Source organism: Musca autumnalis, unplaced genomic scaffold (assembly GCF_047663935.1).
Source record: "Musca autumnalis isolate F117 unplaced genomic scaffold, ASM4766393v1 scaffold_4, whole genome shotgun sequence".
In the NCBI taxonomy this organism is placed as follows: domain Eukaryota; kingdom Metazoa; phylum Arthropoda; class Insecta; order Diptera; family Muscidae; genus Musca; species Musca autumnalis.
In genome coordinates, this window is record NW_027411977.1 from 133,259,590 (window position 1) to 133,275,554 (window position 15,965).

The 15,965-nt window shown below is 36.1% G+C and overlaps 1 protein-coding gene and 1 long non-coding RNA gene across 2 annotated transcripts in view; both read left to right on the plus strand.

Annotated features, from left to right (window-relative positions):
• The window catches only part of LOC141402521 (uncharacterized), a 61,973-nt gene extending 53,234 nt beyond the window's left edge, over window positions 1-8,739 (plus strand). Inside the window, exon 3 of the long non-coding RNA XR_012412646.1 lies at window positions 8,576-8,739. This is a non-coding gene — a long non-coding RNA (uncharacterized lncRNA). The remainder of the gene's footprint in view (window positions 1-8,575) is intronic.
• LOC141402516 (capon-like protein) overlaps window positions 1-15,965 on the plus strand; it is a 562,845-nt gene that overhangs the window by 252,624 nt on the left and 294,256 nt on the right.

A 15,965-nucleotide genomic window follows, 5' to 3' on the forward strand; every position in this document is an offset into this window, starting at 1 on the left:
ATCTCCTCGCTCTTTTCTGGTATGTTCGTAGGAAATTCATTTTGATTTAATTATAATTTATATGTGTATGTATGGCAAAGCCCAGGATTTATCTTGGTCCCTCTTTCATCTCAAGTGGACACTGACCTCCCCGTGGTGTCACCTGGGGAACTGCCTTTAACACCCGTTAAAGGTAGTGAGCTAACATGTGCCGCGCGTTCACCCATAAGAACGTTAAAAACTTGGGTTTGGGCGTCGGGTTAGTAACCCTCCCTAGAAAAAACAGCCTGCTATGAAAAAACGAAAGAAAAGAAAAACAAACCCCTCTAAAGTTGACCGCAAACGTTTTAAGGACCATGATCTGCGAATCTGCACCTGGAATGTTCGCACTCTTTATAGAATATCGGCTTTGTACTTGGAAAGTACAAAGCCGATATTACTGCCATACAGGAAATACGATGGACTGGGAAAGATGTCACAACAACACCTAAAGGTGACGCACTGTATTATAGCTGCCATGACACAAAGCATGAGTTTGGTTGCGGTTTTGTAGTTGGTCGGAGGTTAAAACATCTGGTCTCCAGCTTCACCCCAGTGAATGAAAGACTTGCTACAATTCGATTTAAAGCAAAATTCTTCAACATCAGCTTTATCTGCGCTCATGCCCCAACCGAAGACAAGGACGAACAGACCAAAGATATACTCTACGAGAGCTTAGAAGAAACATATGACCGTTGTCCTGCCCATGACATTAAAATCATTCTAGGCGATTTTAATGCCAAAATTGGAAAGGAGAATATCTTTGGACAAACAGTTGGGAAATTCAGTCTACATAGTGAAACATCAGACAATGGAATGAGGTAGAGCTGGCAAACTATCGATATCGGCCCCATTCGATTTTTTCGATATTTCAGTTTCAAAACATCGATAAAATCGATACTATCGTACATTTCCTACTGCTATTTATTTAGAATCTAAAATTGCCGACAAATGAGTTTTGTTTACATTCCGCATGTCAGTGAAATACGAGGCGAATTAGAAAAGTTTGCGGCCTAAAGCGTTCGGCACATACGGCGCGTTGAGCGTTGCGTTACAACAACCACATGAAAAAAGTGTAAGTGATGCCAAGTTTTTTGAAAAACAACAATGTGGCTGACGCATTAAAGTTAAACATAATTTAACTTTTTTGGGACAACGCGTGTCCCAACGTGTCACTAAACGGACCATATGTGCCGAGGGCTTAAGCAACACGCAGTGTCGCCAGTCGTCATTTGACAATTCTTTGGAAAGTTTGACAATTTTTAGTCTGAGCCATCGTACAATAAGAAAGGTAGATGCATCGGCGAATTGCTACAACAAAGCAACTTTTTTGTAATGTAAACTGTCAAAATTTTTGCCAAATGGTCTCTTGTTGTCTCTTTTTATCGCTTGTGTTTGTCTATAAAGTGTAGACATGCTATCTCTTACTTACCGAATCATATGGTTTTTTGTTTTGATTTCTCATGGCGAATTCATAATTTTTTGACGTTTTAGATTCGATCAGCTGGGCTGAGGTATCTACCTTTCTAATTGTACCATGGTATGAGCGTACTCAGTAGTGGGATTCTGTAACACAGTTTTGTTGTTATCGATAATTGTCGGTAAAATTAAAATGCTTATAATTTTGATAATTAACGAATTTTTTCGGTAAGTTACAGATGAATAAAAAGTAGTCGCTAGCCTCTACCAACACAAACAGTGAACCAAACTTTTCTTTATGTTTTTGGTCAATATTTTGCGATTAAAATTTACCGATTTTTGTCGGTAACAGCAAAAATGAGTCACAGAATCCCACTACAGGACAGTTTGACATACGACCATGTGTTGTGTTGTTTACAGTGAATTGAAAAACTCACTTTGCAAAGAAATGAAATTTACTTGTGAACATTTTCGTCCGATAATTTTTCACAACTTTAGACGCGGATCCCGCGTTGATCGGTGCAAGAAATTTCGAAAAACTACGATCGCGGACGTTTATAAGAAAATGCAGAATATAATTTCGACACGATCCGAGAGGAGCTCTTAAACTTCACATGTTCCGAACTTTCTGTGGGAGCTACCCGAAGGAGTAAGCCGTGATACTCCATATTCGAAGTTGATGTATATCTGGAAGGAATAATACGATGTGCAAAGTTTGAAACAAATCGATTGATCTCTTCGATAGTTACCGTTCACACCATTTTACTCGAAGAATTGGACAGGTCGTGGCTCATATTCGAACTTAAACTAAGTTTGGGCAAAATATTACGAAATGCAAAATTTGGTTCGAATCGCTCGATCCATTCGAGAGTTATCGTGATCACCAGACAGTCTGACAGACAGACGGACGGACGTCGCCTCGTCAGCCTAAAGGCTGAGGGTGTAAAAACTTCTGGCTGTTGCTTCTATGGCTTTTCTTTAGTGATGTCAAAATGGCCGATAGTATCGATATAAAAAACTATTCGTCGATATTGGCGTAAAAAATTAAGTATCGATAATATCGATATTTCCATCGATGGTTTGCCAGCTCTAGAATGAGGCTGATAGACTTCGCAGCGGCAAAAAACATGGTAGTTAGCAGTACCAGATTTAAGCATCTCGATATTTAAAGGGCACTTGGCTGTCACCAGACCAAAGAACAATAAATCAAATTGATCACGTTGTGATAGATGGAAGACATTCATCGAGCGTGTTGGATGTACGATCGTTCCGAGGAGCAAACATGGATTCGGACCATTACCTCGTTGCAGCAAAGGTACGTACCCGTCTAAACGTTGCAAATAAAGCACGGACAGACACAACACGAAAGTTGGACATCGCCAAGCTGCAAACACAACAGATAGCCACAGCATATTCCACTCAACTCACCCAATTGCTTAATAATAGCACTTCTCGCCCGATAACATATCAGCACAATGGCAAAATATTGCCCACTCCATGCAAACAGCCGCAAAATCAGTACTTGGATACCAGAGACCTCCACCAAAGAATCCGTGGTATGACCAGGAGTGCCGTGCTGCTACCGAAGAAAAAAATGCGGCATATAGGGCTACTCTACAATCAGTAGCAACGCGTAGCGCACGAGAGAGGTATCGGGAGAAAAGGAGAGAGGAGAAACGTCTTTTCCGCAGGAAAAAGAGAGAAATGGAAAAGAGGGAGTGTGAACAAATGGAGATGTACAGGAGACAGTACGAAGTCCGAAAATTCTACCAAAGAGTGAAGCATCAAACTGATGGCTTTGGTACAGGAATATCCTCCTGTAGAGATCAACAAGGTAATTTGGTAACTGATACAGATAGTGTGCTCAGGATATGGAAAGAACATTTTTCCAAACTGTTGGTATCCGATAGCAGTGAAGACGGCGAAGATACCACAGATCCAATCCCAGATGATGGTATTGAATGTATACCGCCCAGCCAAGATGAGGTAAGGACAGCAATAAACCGGCTGAAGAATAATAAGGCGGCAGGAGCAGATGGCCTATCAGCCGAGCTGTTCAAAACCGGAGGCGACACGCTGATAAGGTGTATGCATCAGCTAGTTAGCACCATCTGGCAGGAAGAACGCGTACCCGACGATTGGAACGTGAGCATCCTATGTCCAGTCCACAAGAAGGGTGATAAGACTGTGTGCTCCAATTATAGGGGCATAAGTCTGCTCCCTATTGCATATAAGATAGTATCTGGCATATTGTGTGAGAGACTAAAGCCTATGGTCAATGAAATTATTGGACCCTATCAGTGCGGCTTTAGACCTGGCAAATCCACCATTGACCAGATATTTACCTTGAGACAAATCCTGGAAAAGACCCAAGAAATGCAGATCGACACCTTCCATCTTTTCGTCGATTATAAAGCAGCATTCGACAGCCCTATACGTTCAAAGGTGTTCCAAGCCATGTCCGATTTTGATATTCCTGCAAAGCTCATTCGACTTTGTAGAATGACATTAACTGAGACGAGATCCTCAGTTAAAATTGGAAAGAACCTCTCCGAAGAGTTTACTACCAAAAGAGGTTTCAGACAAGGAGACGGCCTGTCGTGTGATCTATTCAACATCCTGCTGGAAAAGGTCATACGAGACGCGAAGGTCAAAAGAAATGGAACGATATACACGAACAGCCATATGTTACTGGCTTATGCCGACGACATTGACATCATGGGTCGATCGGTAAAGGAAGTAACTGACACCTTTGCAAAAGTCGAAAGAGAATCTGCTAAAGTTGGTCTGGCAGTAAACGGCGTAAAAACCAAGTTGATGGTATCGACGCGTAATATGTCCATAAACACCGCACCATCTGTGAATGTTGGTACCTATAATTTTGAGGTAGTAAAGGACTTCGTCTACCTCGGCACCGCCATAAACACAACAAATAACATCAGTTGTGAAATACGAAGAAAAATAGTGTTGGCTAACAGATGCTACTTTGGGCTGAGTAAGCAGTTTAGGAATAAAGCCACCTCTCGTCAAACAAAAATAACACTGTACAAAACACTGATACTACCCGTGCTAATGTATGGTTCCGAAGCATGGGTACTTGCTCAAGCAGATAAGGCAGTGCTTTGTGTGTTTGAGAGAAAAATTCTTCGAAAGATCTACGGGCCAATCTGTGTTGACGGCGAATATCGGCGTCGTATGAACATCGAACTGTATCAACTATACAATGACATCAATATAGTTGAACGAATCGAGATACAACGATTGCGATGGCTAGGCCATTTTATAAGAATGAGTGATGATGAACCCGCTAAAAAGGCGTATAAATACGGGCCGCATGGAGGTTCTCGCAGATCTGGAAGGCCAAAGCTTCGTTGGAGCGAACAAGTGAAACGAGATATCACAAAGCTACATATCCCAGATTGGGAAAATACAGCAGCAAACAGAGAGGATTGGAGATTTTTTCTTAGTTCGGCTTATGGAACAAATGTTCTGTAAAAGGCCAGCTAAGTAAGTAAGTAAGTATGTGTATGTATGAAGGTTTAGCAATAACTTCTATATTTCCAAATAAATGACCACAGAACAGTAAATCGTTTAGGTGACAATTCATTATATAAATAAAATACAATGTTTTGTATATAAACATATACATATATGTAAAAGCATATGTGTGAATGTACAATTTGCCACACAGCTATTTAATTTAATACCCACGAAAGCTAATAATACTCAAATCTAATTGCTGAAATTGGTTAAATTAATTATAGAAATTTGGAGAAACAATTTAATTAAGAAATTTTAAATTTAACTAAAATTAGACACAATTAACAATTATGCACTTTATATGAGTTAATGGAATAAATGTATGTATATATTATATTAACAATGTATACAATGTTTATTGTAGATATAAACAAAATAATACCACATCAATACCTCGTACTAAATATTGTCTTGATACAAAATAAAAAAAAATTTTGAGGTCGATTCGTAAAAAAAAAAAATTCTCGCGCCGAAAACGAATTCTAAACTGCTAAGTACCTATTTTTGCTTTATACGTTTTTTTGACCACTAGGAGCCCAAATGCTAGCGAGTTCGGTTTGAAAATACAGCGTCAAAATACCTGGCACCGTTATGTCCACAACTTTGTGTAGACGGGTTTTGACCAAATCGAACCATTGGTTCCAGCCATAGGCCAAAAAAATTAATGTCTAATATTTTTTGTAGTGAGTACAATGTGCAATTTACGTGCAAGTAAATATATTGAAAATCTCACGAAACTAGGAGAAGGTAATAGCTTATTTTTTTAATAGTGTTTTAACCTGTTTAGGAATTCCAATTCGATCATATACTTACATTTTACCTAAAGTTTTAGTCATGATGCCTAAGAGTGCCCATCTCCGGAATAATTTTCCAATGTGTTTAAAACTATTCAGTATTAACAGCATGAAGCAATTCATACCGTATACCCCTCCAGAGGGAAAGACGGGAGAATCTTACGCTCATGGTTTATCAAAACAATCCTCGCCTCAGCACAAACCTGTAACCAGCGTAATAGTTTTATATTTACACTGGTAATAGTTTTGGCCACTTTCTCCATAAAAGTGGATCCACTGTGCATTGATGCCAAAATATAGCTAATTCGATCTGCAAGTGTAGCTGTAAACGTCAAAATACCGAAAATCAGACAGTACCGTTATATGGGGGCTATCCCAATTTTTAGAATATACATAAATTTTTTGACCGATTCGAACCTTCGATGTCAAATTATAGCTAATTCGGTCTGAAAACGTCAAAATATATGAAAGCTATACCGAAACTTGGACCAAAATTTTTGGTAGAACACGGTCAGAAAATTTAGGTACAAACGCCCAAATATTTGAAGTCGGGCGGTAACGTTATTTCAGTTGTTCGCCGTAGGATTTTTAGAGCTTTTGGACTATTATGTCTAGATCCACTAACAGCCTTTCTTAGAACTTGAAGTTTGAACTCTAAGTCTACCAGAGATATCCGTTTGAGTCTTATCGAGAGCACCATTTTAGGAAAAATACTAAAGTTATGTTGGGGATATACCGGAATGGGTGGACCGATATGACCCATCTTCGAACTTGATATAAGAGTGTCAAAATCTTTAACCTATTTCATAATGTAAATAATTTCGGCTTTTTTAATTATTTTTTTTTTCAGACAAATTATTATAATTAAACAAAATATACCTGCAATACCAAAACACGAAACCGTCTGTACCAAGAATCATATCGCTCATTTACTCAAAGAGTAACACCTCTCAAAAAATCCAGTTGCAAGAAAATGCGTTTTAAGTTGGCGATTGAAATGTGACTTCCCAACTTAAAAAGTTTATTACACAAAAAATGTACTTGGACCACATTTTGCAAACAGATAGCTAGATATCAGTACTACATTTCTGTGAGTTATGCCCCTCTTTGAGTAAATGAGCCATATGTAGTTTTCATATGGAGAAACAAGTAAGAAATTATCAGTCAGCTGTGCTGACGTAGATATATCCTAAGCCTCGGGTAGCGTGTTTATCTCTTCTGGCGTCTATATGTGTTTTTTGAGTTTCAAATGAAGTATGGACTAGCCCGCATACAAAATATTTTGGCGAAAGTTTAAAAACGATCCCAGACGAGTCCTTAAACTGCACTCTTTCCAAACTTTGTGTGAGAGGAAAGACGGGACCGATATAGTCCATATTCCAACCTGTTACATGACTACTTACGAAATAAAAAAAACGAAATCATATAATGTGCTAATCTAAAAAGGCTTTTATCTTTGTATGTGTATGTATATAAGATTAGACAAAATCTTACATATAAAAGTCTCAGGCGACTTACTTAGCTGGCCCATTACAGAACATAAGCCGAACTAAGAAAAGATCTCCATTTCTCTCCGTTCGTTGCTTCGCTTTTTGGAATAACGCCTTTTTCGATCTCCGTTTCCTCTTGTTGGTTCTGTCGAAGACTTGGCCTGCCAGTTCTGCGTGCACTGCCTTGTGCTTAGTATTAATACGCCTTTTTAGCGGGTTCCGTATGGCTCATTCTTATGATATGGCCTAGAAAACGCAATCTTTTCATCTCGATACGTTTATCTATAGTGGTGTCGTTGTATAGCAGACATAGCTCGTGGTTCATACGACGTCGATATTCACCGTCAACTCAGTTTGGAAGATAATTTTTCTCTCAAACACACCAAGCACTGCCTTGTCTAATTGCTAATGTATGGTTTCGAAGCCTGGGATCCATACATTAGCGCGGGTAGTATCAGTTGTTTGCAAAGAGCTGTTTTTGTTTGCCGAGATGTGTTTTTGTTTTTAAACTGATTACATAAATAAGCCAAAGTAGCATCTGTTGACCAAAACAATTCTTCTTCTTATTTCACAACTGATGTTGTTTGTTGTGTTTATGGCGGTGTCGAGTTAGTCGAAGTTTTTTACTACCTCAAAATTATTGGAACCAACTTCAGGGTATATTTCCGTCAACACAGCTGACTGATACTTTCTTACTTGTTAAACTAACTTTAAATTGGTTTGTGCTTGTCGAAAAAATAAAGCAACAATGTATAAATAATTCACATTTGCATTTTCTAAATTACTTTCGAATAAATGCTACATCCAATAATGAAAGCTAGTGTTGATGGACTGAACATATAGGTACACATTATTTACATTGTTCTGGTAAAGGAACACGAAGCAAATTTACAAATTAACCCTCTCTCCTTTAACAAAAAATACATAGATAATCAATATGAAAAGTCAAAGACATAAAAACAAACAAAAAGTGTTCTTTTTTCACATTATCTTTTAAACTGACTATAAATAGACTTACAAAAGTTAGTTTATAATCAGTTGGAAAGTAATCCAGCGATGGACAATAATAATAATATAAGCGCTCTTAGCCTTGTAAAAATAGTGAGTTGGCAGAAGGGAAAATAGGCGATAAAAATTCAGTTGTGTTTATAAACTAGCTAGTTTTAAATTAGCTTTAAACCGGTTTCAGTACATCTCTACTATCAATATTTACATACACATGTAAATATGTTTGTTATGCAATATGTACATATATACGAGTATAAATGGTATACAATAAACTAATAATAATTTCAAATGTTCTTCTCATTTCAGGTAATATATTAAGGGAGTTTTACAAAGACGTCCTCGGTGGTAATTATCATCAACATTTTATGGAGTAAAAATATTTTCATTTAACAATAAAAAAATCTACTAGATAAATACTTAAAGAACGTACGAATATTTTATTATTTATACTTTAAATGCACTATTATAAAATCTAAGACCGCAATATTTGAACTAAAATTTCTGATACTAAAGCATTTGTTATAATTAGACATCGGATTTTGCATATTTGCATATTTTTTAATATTAAAGATACGAAGATTCTGATTGGACCAAAATTCGTTTCAAAGAAAACTAAATTCAATGGCAGGGTCATATCTCGTATTTATTTTGCATATTTGCATATTTTGCATATGCACAAAATATGCAAAAAATATGCAAAATATGCAAAATATATGCAAAATATGCAAAAAATATGCAAAATATGCAAAAAATATGCAAAATATGCAAAAAATATGCAGAATATGCAAAAAATATGCAAAATATGCAAACAGATTTTGGGCGAAAATTGTCATAAAAGTCGTAAAATTGTCATTTAAAGTTGGAAAAACCATCAAAAAATACATAACAGTGTTCTAAACTTAGACTGTTGACAGTATAACATCGCTTTTTTTCAGCAGATTATTATGTTATTGAGACCATTTACGACAGTGTGGTATAGGGTATAAAAATATGGTATCGTAATACCATTTTTTTATTATAAAACTATGTAAAAATATAAAATTTGATAAAATATCAAACGTGTTATGTAAAATTCAATATTTTCTTTTTTGTAGCATCTTAATTTAATTTGTAGCATTGGGCTGGTTTTAACTCAATGGACCAAATCGATCTCGGATTTTTTAGCCGGGGAGCCGCCTAAACCTTTCAGTATTATTAGATTTTAAGATTGCCAAAGTTTGAGCACAATATGTTAACACGTGGTACTGGGGTCTCGAAGTTATGAAAATCTATTTCTTTTCCTATTTGGCGATTTCGACGGCCTATATATTTGGAACGGTTAAAGCTACTTGCCCGTATTACGCAATTAAAAGCTATTCTGTTCTTAACATTTCTTGCTGAACAACAATGTACATAAGTGTTACTGAATTCGAATTAATAAACCCAATGTCCCGAAAAAGGACTTAGGGCAATAATTTAAATAACATTTAAAAAAAAAACAACTTTTTTCTTCCTATATTATCAAATTTTAGCGAATGAAAACGAATATATTTTACTTTATTTGAAAATGTTGCTTATTAGGGCGAAGATCTATTTTAATATTAATTTTAATTCATTTCTCGTTGGATTCAATCTTAATGACCGATGATGTTTGCAAGTGAAAAAGGAAAGCCGAAGATTCGAACCCTCACAACCACCATTATGTGACATGGTTCGCCTTTTGTAGAGACTCATCAGACATATCGGCCGTGGAATGGCATCGCTATCCATCAAACATTTCCTTTTTCAAATGCAATTTTGTGTTATATCTGTGAACTCATAGATAACTACGCGTTGAAATTACGGGCATTAAGGGACTGACATAATGTGGTTTTGGAGCCATCTGGGTACAGATGACAACTTGGTGATGAACTCGACTCCTTGCTATGTCGCTCACAATTTTCAAGTTATTTACCATCCTTTACCCCTCCTGGTAATTGATGTTCTGTGGTCAAGTTGCAGAATCTTTTTCAAGAAATTCGGAGTTAAAATTTAATCTCTTGAACAACAATTAAGTCTCACTTGTAATTATGCCTGTAAAACCTTTTTCTAGGAATTTCGGCAGTTGATTTTTGTAAGTTTGGATCGATTATTTCTGGAGAAATGTCTATCTTTGCTTTGTTAAGATTTTTGTCGTCTTTTGGATCTTTACGATGTTTTGCACTATCAGATCAAACAATGCCAGACCAATAAGTTCAGGACTAAGGTACCACATATGATTTATCATTTTGCTATTTCCTTTATCTGATATTTGTTTGTGAATGCCTTTCGTATTAAGTAAATCTCCAATGCGGTTTAGGTCTTGTTTTGGACCTAAAAATATTTCTGAATATTGTTTTCACTATTTTTTGTATTAAACTCAATCTATTGTCTCTATTTCTTTTTAACCTAATGAAAATGTTTACCCAATATATCCTATTATCTTGTTCATTATACGTTTTGTAAAATCAATAACCCAAACTCTCACTTATAACACTCAGTTGTTGTCGTGTGGGATACCAAATAAATAAATAAAATAGAAAAAACATTCTGGGGGCGTCCAGTCTCGAACGATTTAAACGCAAGGTGCTTCTACGGCCTCTTGTTCTTGGGAAGTGGGCTGGGCAGTAGTTTTAAAACACTCTCGACTACTTCGAACTTGGATTTGTCAATCGCAGACTATTCTTATAGAAATCGCTTGAATATGTTTGATTGATGCCCGGATGTGCTTCCAAACTTGCAGTCAAAAATCCCTCTCAACAATTTTCTAACAAGTTTGTACGGTGGTACAGAAGCTCTCTAATATCTGCTCGAGCTCGTGGACCCCATTTTTCTAGGCATTTGTACACTGCTAGTTCTTGTTTCTCCCATGAGCTACTGTCAGTTTCAGGAACGCATAGGAGTTGTGATACCAGAACAGCAACCCGTTTTTTCTTCTCTGTTTTGAGAATATCTGGTAATAGTTTTCCATGCCAGTGCACACAAATAGCCTCGTTCCTTGAAGCTGTTGCGTTTATTTTTCACGGTTTATTCTCCGCTGTTCACGGATAAAGCTTCTAGAGAGCTTATATATTAGTAGGGATAATCTCCGATAGCTTCTATTGTAGCTATAATGATACTAGTAACGTTCCTATACACCTTACAGGGGTCCAGCACCAATGACAATTGCATAGTTACGATTTTCTTGAAGCCACGCTTGATTGTTTTCGCGACAGATGGTTCTTCAGATTCTACGATACGTTTAGCATAAAAACAAGAGTTAGACCTCATTGAAAATCTATTGAAAACAAGTATCAGAAAAAGGAAATAACAAAATAATAAATCACCTGTGGATCTTAGTCCTGAACTTGTTGGCTTGGCATTGTTTGATCCAACGGCGCAAAACACCGTAAAGAGCCAAAAGGCAACAAAAATCTTAACAAAGCAAAGATTAAAATTTCTTCAGAAATATTCGATCCAAACTTCCAAAAGAGCAACTGCCGAAAATCCTAGAAAAAGATCTGGCATAATTCTTGTTGTTCAAGAGATTAAACATCAACACCGCATTTCCAGGAGACGCTAAGTATGGTAAACAACTTAAAAGTTGCGCACTACATAGCAGAGCGTTCTTCAAGTAGTCAGCTGTACCCAGATAGCTCCAAAACCACATGATGTCTGACTCTCGAATAAATTTAATTTAGAACAAAATGTCAAAGACATTTGTTTTCATTCCAAAAATTGATAAAAATGAAGAAAATGTTTTTTAATAGTCTCCATTTTCGCACAAAGGCGTACCTAGTCACGTTTTTTGGGACACTGGCTTTATTATCTCGAATTCTGTAATACTTACGTAGTTTGTTGTTCAGCAAGAAAAGTTAAGAACAGACTGGCCTTTAATTTAATGCTTAATATGGACAAAAAGCTTTAACCATTCCAGAGAAATGGGTCGCCGAAATCGCTAAATAGCCAAAAAAATCGAGATTTTCATAACGTCAGGGCCCCAGTGGCACATGTTAACATATTCCAATTGTGCTCAGACTTTGACAGTCTTAAAATCTGACCCAACTAAAAACTTTATGCGGTTGCCGCCTTAAAAAATCCGACATCGATTTGTTCCCTTTGAACAATAACCAGCCCAACGCTACAAATTATTACAAAGAAAGTATTGAATTTTACATAGAGCGTTTGATATTCTATCAAATTTTATATTTTTGCATAGTTTAATAATAAAAAAATTGTATTACAATACCATATTTTTATACCCTACACCACACTGTGGTAAATGGTCTCAATAACATAATAATCTGCTGAAAAAACGATGCTATACGGTCAACAGTCTTAGTTTAGAGCACTGTTATGTATTTTTTGATGGTTTTTCCATCTTTAATTGACAATTTTACGACTTTTATGACGATTTTCGGCCAAAAACTGTTTGCATATTTTGCATATTTTTTGCATATTCTGCATATTTTTTGCATATTTTGCATATTTTTTGCATATTTTGCATATTTTTTGCATATTTTGCATATTTTTTGCATATTTTGCATATTTTTTGCATATTTTGCATATTTTTTGGCATATTTTTTGCATATTTTTTGCATATATTTTGCATATTTTTTGCATATTTTTTGCATGTTTTTGATATGACCCCAAATATTGAAAAATTGACCCTTAAAACGCCTAGATCCAAAATTTGAGTCCAATCGGATGAGAAATAAAAAACATGCAAAAATCCGATGTCTAGTTATAATTTTTGTGCTTCATATTGAATTTTCATACATTTTGTTTTTGTTTTGTAAAATATGTATACTGTTGACAAATTATCCGATAACTTATTTATCCACTGTTAATTGTACATATTTTTCTTTCACTTCTCTTTCATTAGATTTATTTTCATTAAATTAAGTTCTTTAATAAATGTACTGAAATTAAGGATGTATTTTCAACCGACATGTATTTTTATACACAACTAAGTAATCCCAATGTATGAACTATGTGAAAGTAAATAAATATAAATATATACAATGTACCAATGTAAATAACTACATATGTATGTATTATACATTTGTATGTCTAAATGGTTACGGTTATATTTACACAGTCTGTTTATGTGCGTGCGCGCCCCTATAGAGTGTAAACATAATACAAGTTAATGAATTAGTTTGAATAAGTGGTAACATTATTGGCGTCAGTTATGGTTAAGGCTGTGGATAAATGTGGTTAGAAAACCACAGGACCCACAGTTGTGCTGCCGTTGGCTTTTAGTCTGCAAAACTTGTGAAGAAATTTTACTTCGCAACTTATTCAAGTAGCAACAACAACAGCCTCTGGTATTTTTCCAATTAGTCAAGTGTTTACTCTAATCAATGATTCCGCCCTCCTTCTTCTTGCCCATTTTGGTGAGCAGGTTAATTGTACCAGTTAATAAGCATTTACGTTATTTTGTTTGTATGTGAAGAAGAATAAGGATTTACATTATGGATGCTTAGCTCAAGTATTGTGCTAAAGGATAAACACCTGGGCTTTCATAGGTCTCATAAGTAGTTAAACACCTTCGTTTATCTGCAGTTAGGTATTAATTTCTTACCACCCCACCCCCAGCCTCATTTATTCAATCCGTTTTGTAAAATAAAGGTTATATTTGTAAGCAATTGTAATCAGTGTAAATGTGTTAAGAACTGCACCAATACAGACTTCAGCTCTTCATTGGAATTTTATAGAGCGTAAACCAGCTTTATATAATTAGCTTAATTAACAGCTATAAGATACATACATAATTATGTAGGAAAATAATACATTTCCAATTTTTATGTTACTCAAGTAGTTGGTGTAGTAATTTGAATAGAAAATAATTATCAATGATTTTTATTGAAGTTATCGTCCACATAATATGTACAAACTACTGGATTAAAGTATAAGAAGAATTAAAAATTAGGAACATGATTTTTACAATGAATATTATGTTTACAAAATATAATAAGTAGGGTGTGATGTTTGATTTTTTTAGTCATAAAATTGGTGAAGTATGTAACACCACTATAAATTTTCAGGGTATAAATATCCAAAATTCCATTTGTGCGACTTCTCAGCAAGTAGCTAATGGAATCAAAACCCAGGTTAGAAAGTTAAATATCCATAATAAATACTGGAAGATGGCAATCCCAAGTCAATGCCTTTGGAAGATTTTGCAAAATATAGGTCGGTTTTGACTCAAGGCGTTTGAAACACACAAATATTGGTCGTAGATCCGCCTTTATGTATACCTTAATGAATGTCTCGACGTAGTGTTTGTATCTGGATATGTGTGTCCTCCCGTTCTTGCTTCTGTCTATCTTAACCTTGGAATCACAATTTTCATCATACCGATGAAGCATGGAGGAGGCCGTGGGGCTGTTGTACACGGTAGTTATTCGGGGATTAAAAAATATAGTCTCCAGTTTTACCCCTGTGGATGAAAGTCTTGTTAAAATTCGGAAATTCTTCAACAACAGTTTTATTTGCGCCCATGCATTTGTCAAATAGCCACCACGGAACCCATGGTATAACCAGGAGTGCCGTACCTCTACCGACGAGAAGAATGCGGCATTTGGGGATAATCTATAGTCAGTAGCAACGCGTATGGCATGAGAGAGCTGTCGGGAGAAAAGGAGAGAAGAGAAGCGTCTTTTATGTAAAAAAGGAAAAGCGAAAGGAGCTAGAATTATGATGAATTATGATGAAAAATGATGGCTTTGGTACATGCATATCCTCCTTTAATTTGGTAACTGATAGAGATAGTGCGCTTAAGATATGGAAAGAGCCTTTTTCCAAACTGTTGCTATCCAATACTAAAGAAGACGACGAAGATACCGCAGATTCAATTCCAGAAGATGTTATTGAATGTGTACCTCCCGGCCAAGATTAGGTAAAAACAGCAATAAACCGCAGAAGCCCATGGCTTACCAGCCGATTTTTTTTTAAACCGGATGCGACACGCTGACATATTTTGCATATTGCATATTTTGCATATCGTGCATATTTTGACATATTTCTACATATTTGCATAAAATGAGCATATGCAAAAATATATACAAGGATTTGTGGTCTAAAAATCCCACCGAAATGGCTGAAATTTGGTATTAAGTCTTCGTTAATGGTATGAAACTTTACACCTGAAATTTGTCCGCATGGGTCCACGTCTTCATATAGCCCCCATAGAACGGTCCTCCCGATTTCCGATATTTTGAAGGTTGTAACATCAACATAACACTTAAATGGCTGACATTTTGTATAAAGTTTTCGTTAGGAGTATAAAACTTTTCACCTGAAATTTGAACGCATGGGTCTTCATATAGCCCCCATATAACGGTACCTCCCGATTTTCGGTTTTTTGAAAGTTGTAGCTTCAATATCGCACCGAAATTGTTGAATTTTGGTATTTAGTCTTCGCTGTGTGTACAACTTTCCACCTGAAATTTCTCGGAAGCCTCCATAGAACGGTACCTACGGATTTCTGGTATTTTGAAGGTTGTGGCCTCTATAACCCTCTTTAATGGCTGAAATTTGGTATTAAGTATTCCTTGGGAGTACAAAACTTTCCACCTGAATTTTTTCCACGTCCACATATAGCCCCCATAGTACGGTACCTCCCGATTTCCGGTATTTTGAAGGTTGTGGCCTCAATATCCCGCCAAAATGGCTGAAATTTGGTATTAAGTCTTCCTTGGTGGTAAGCAACTTT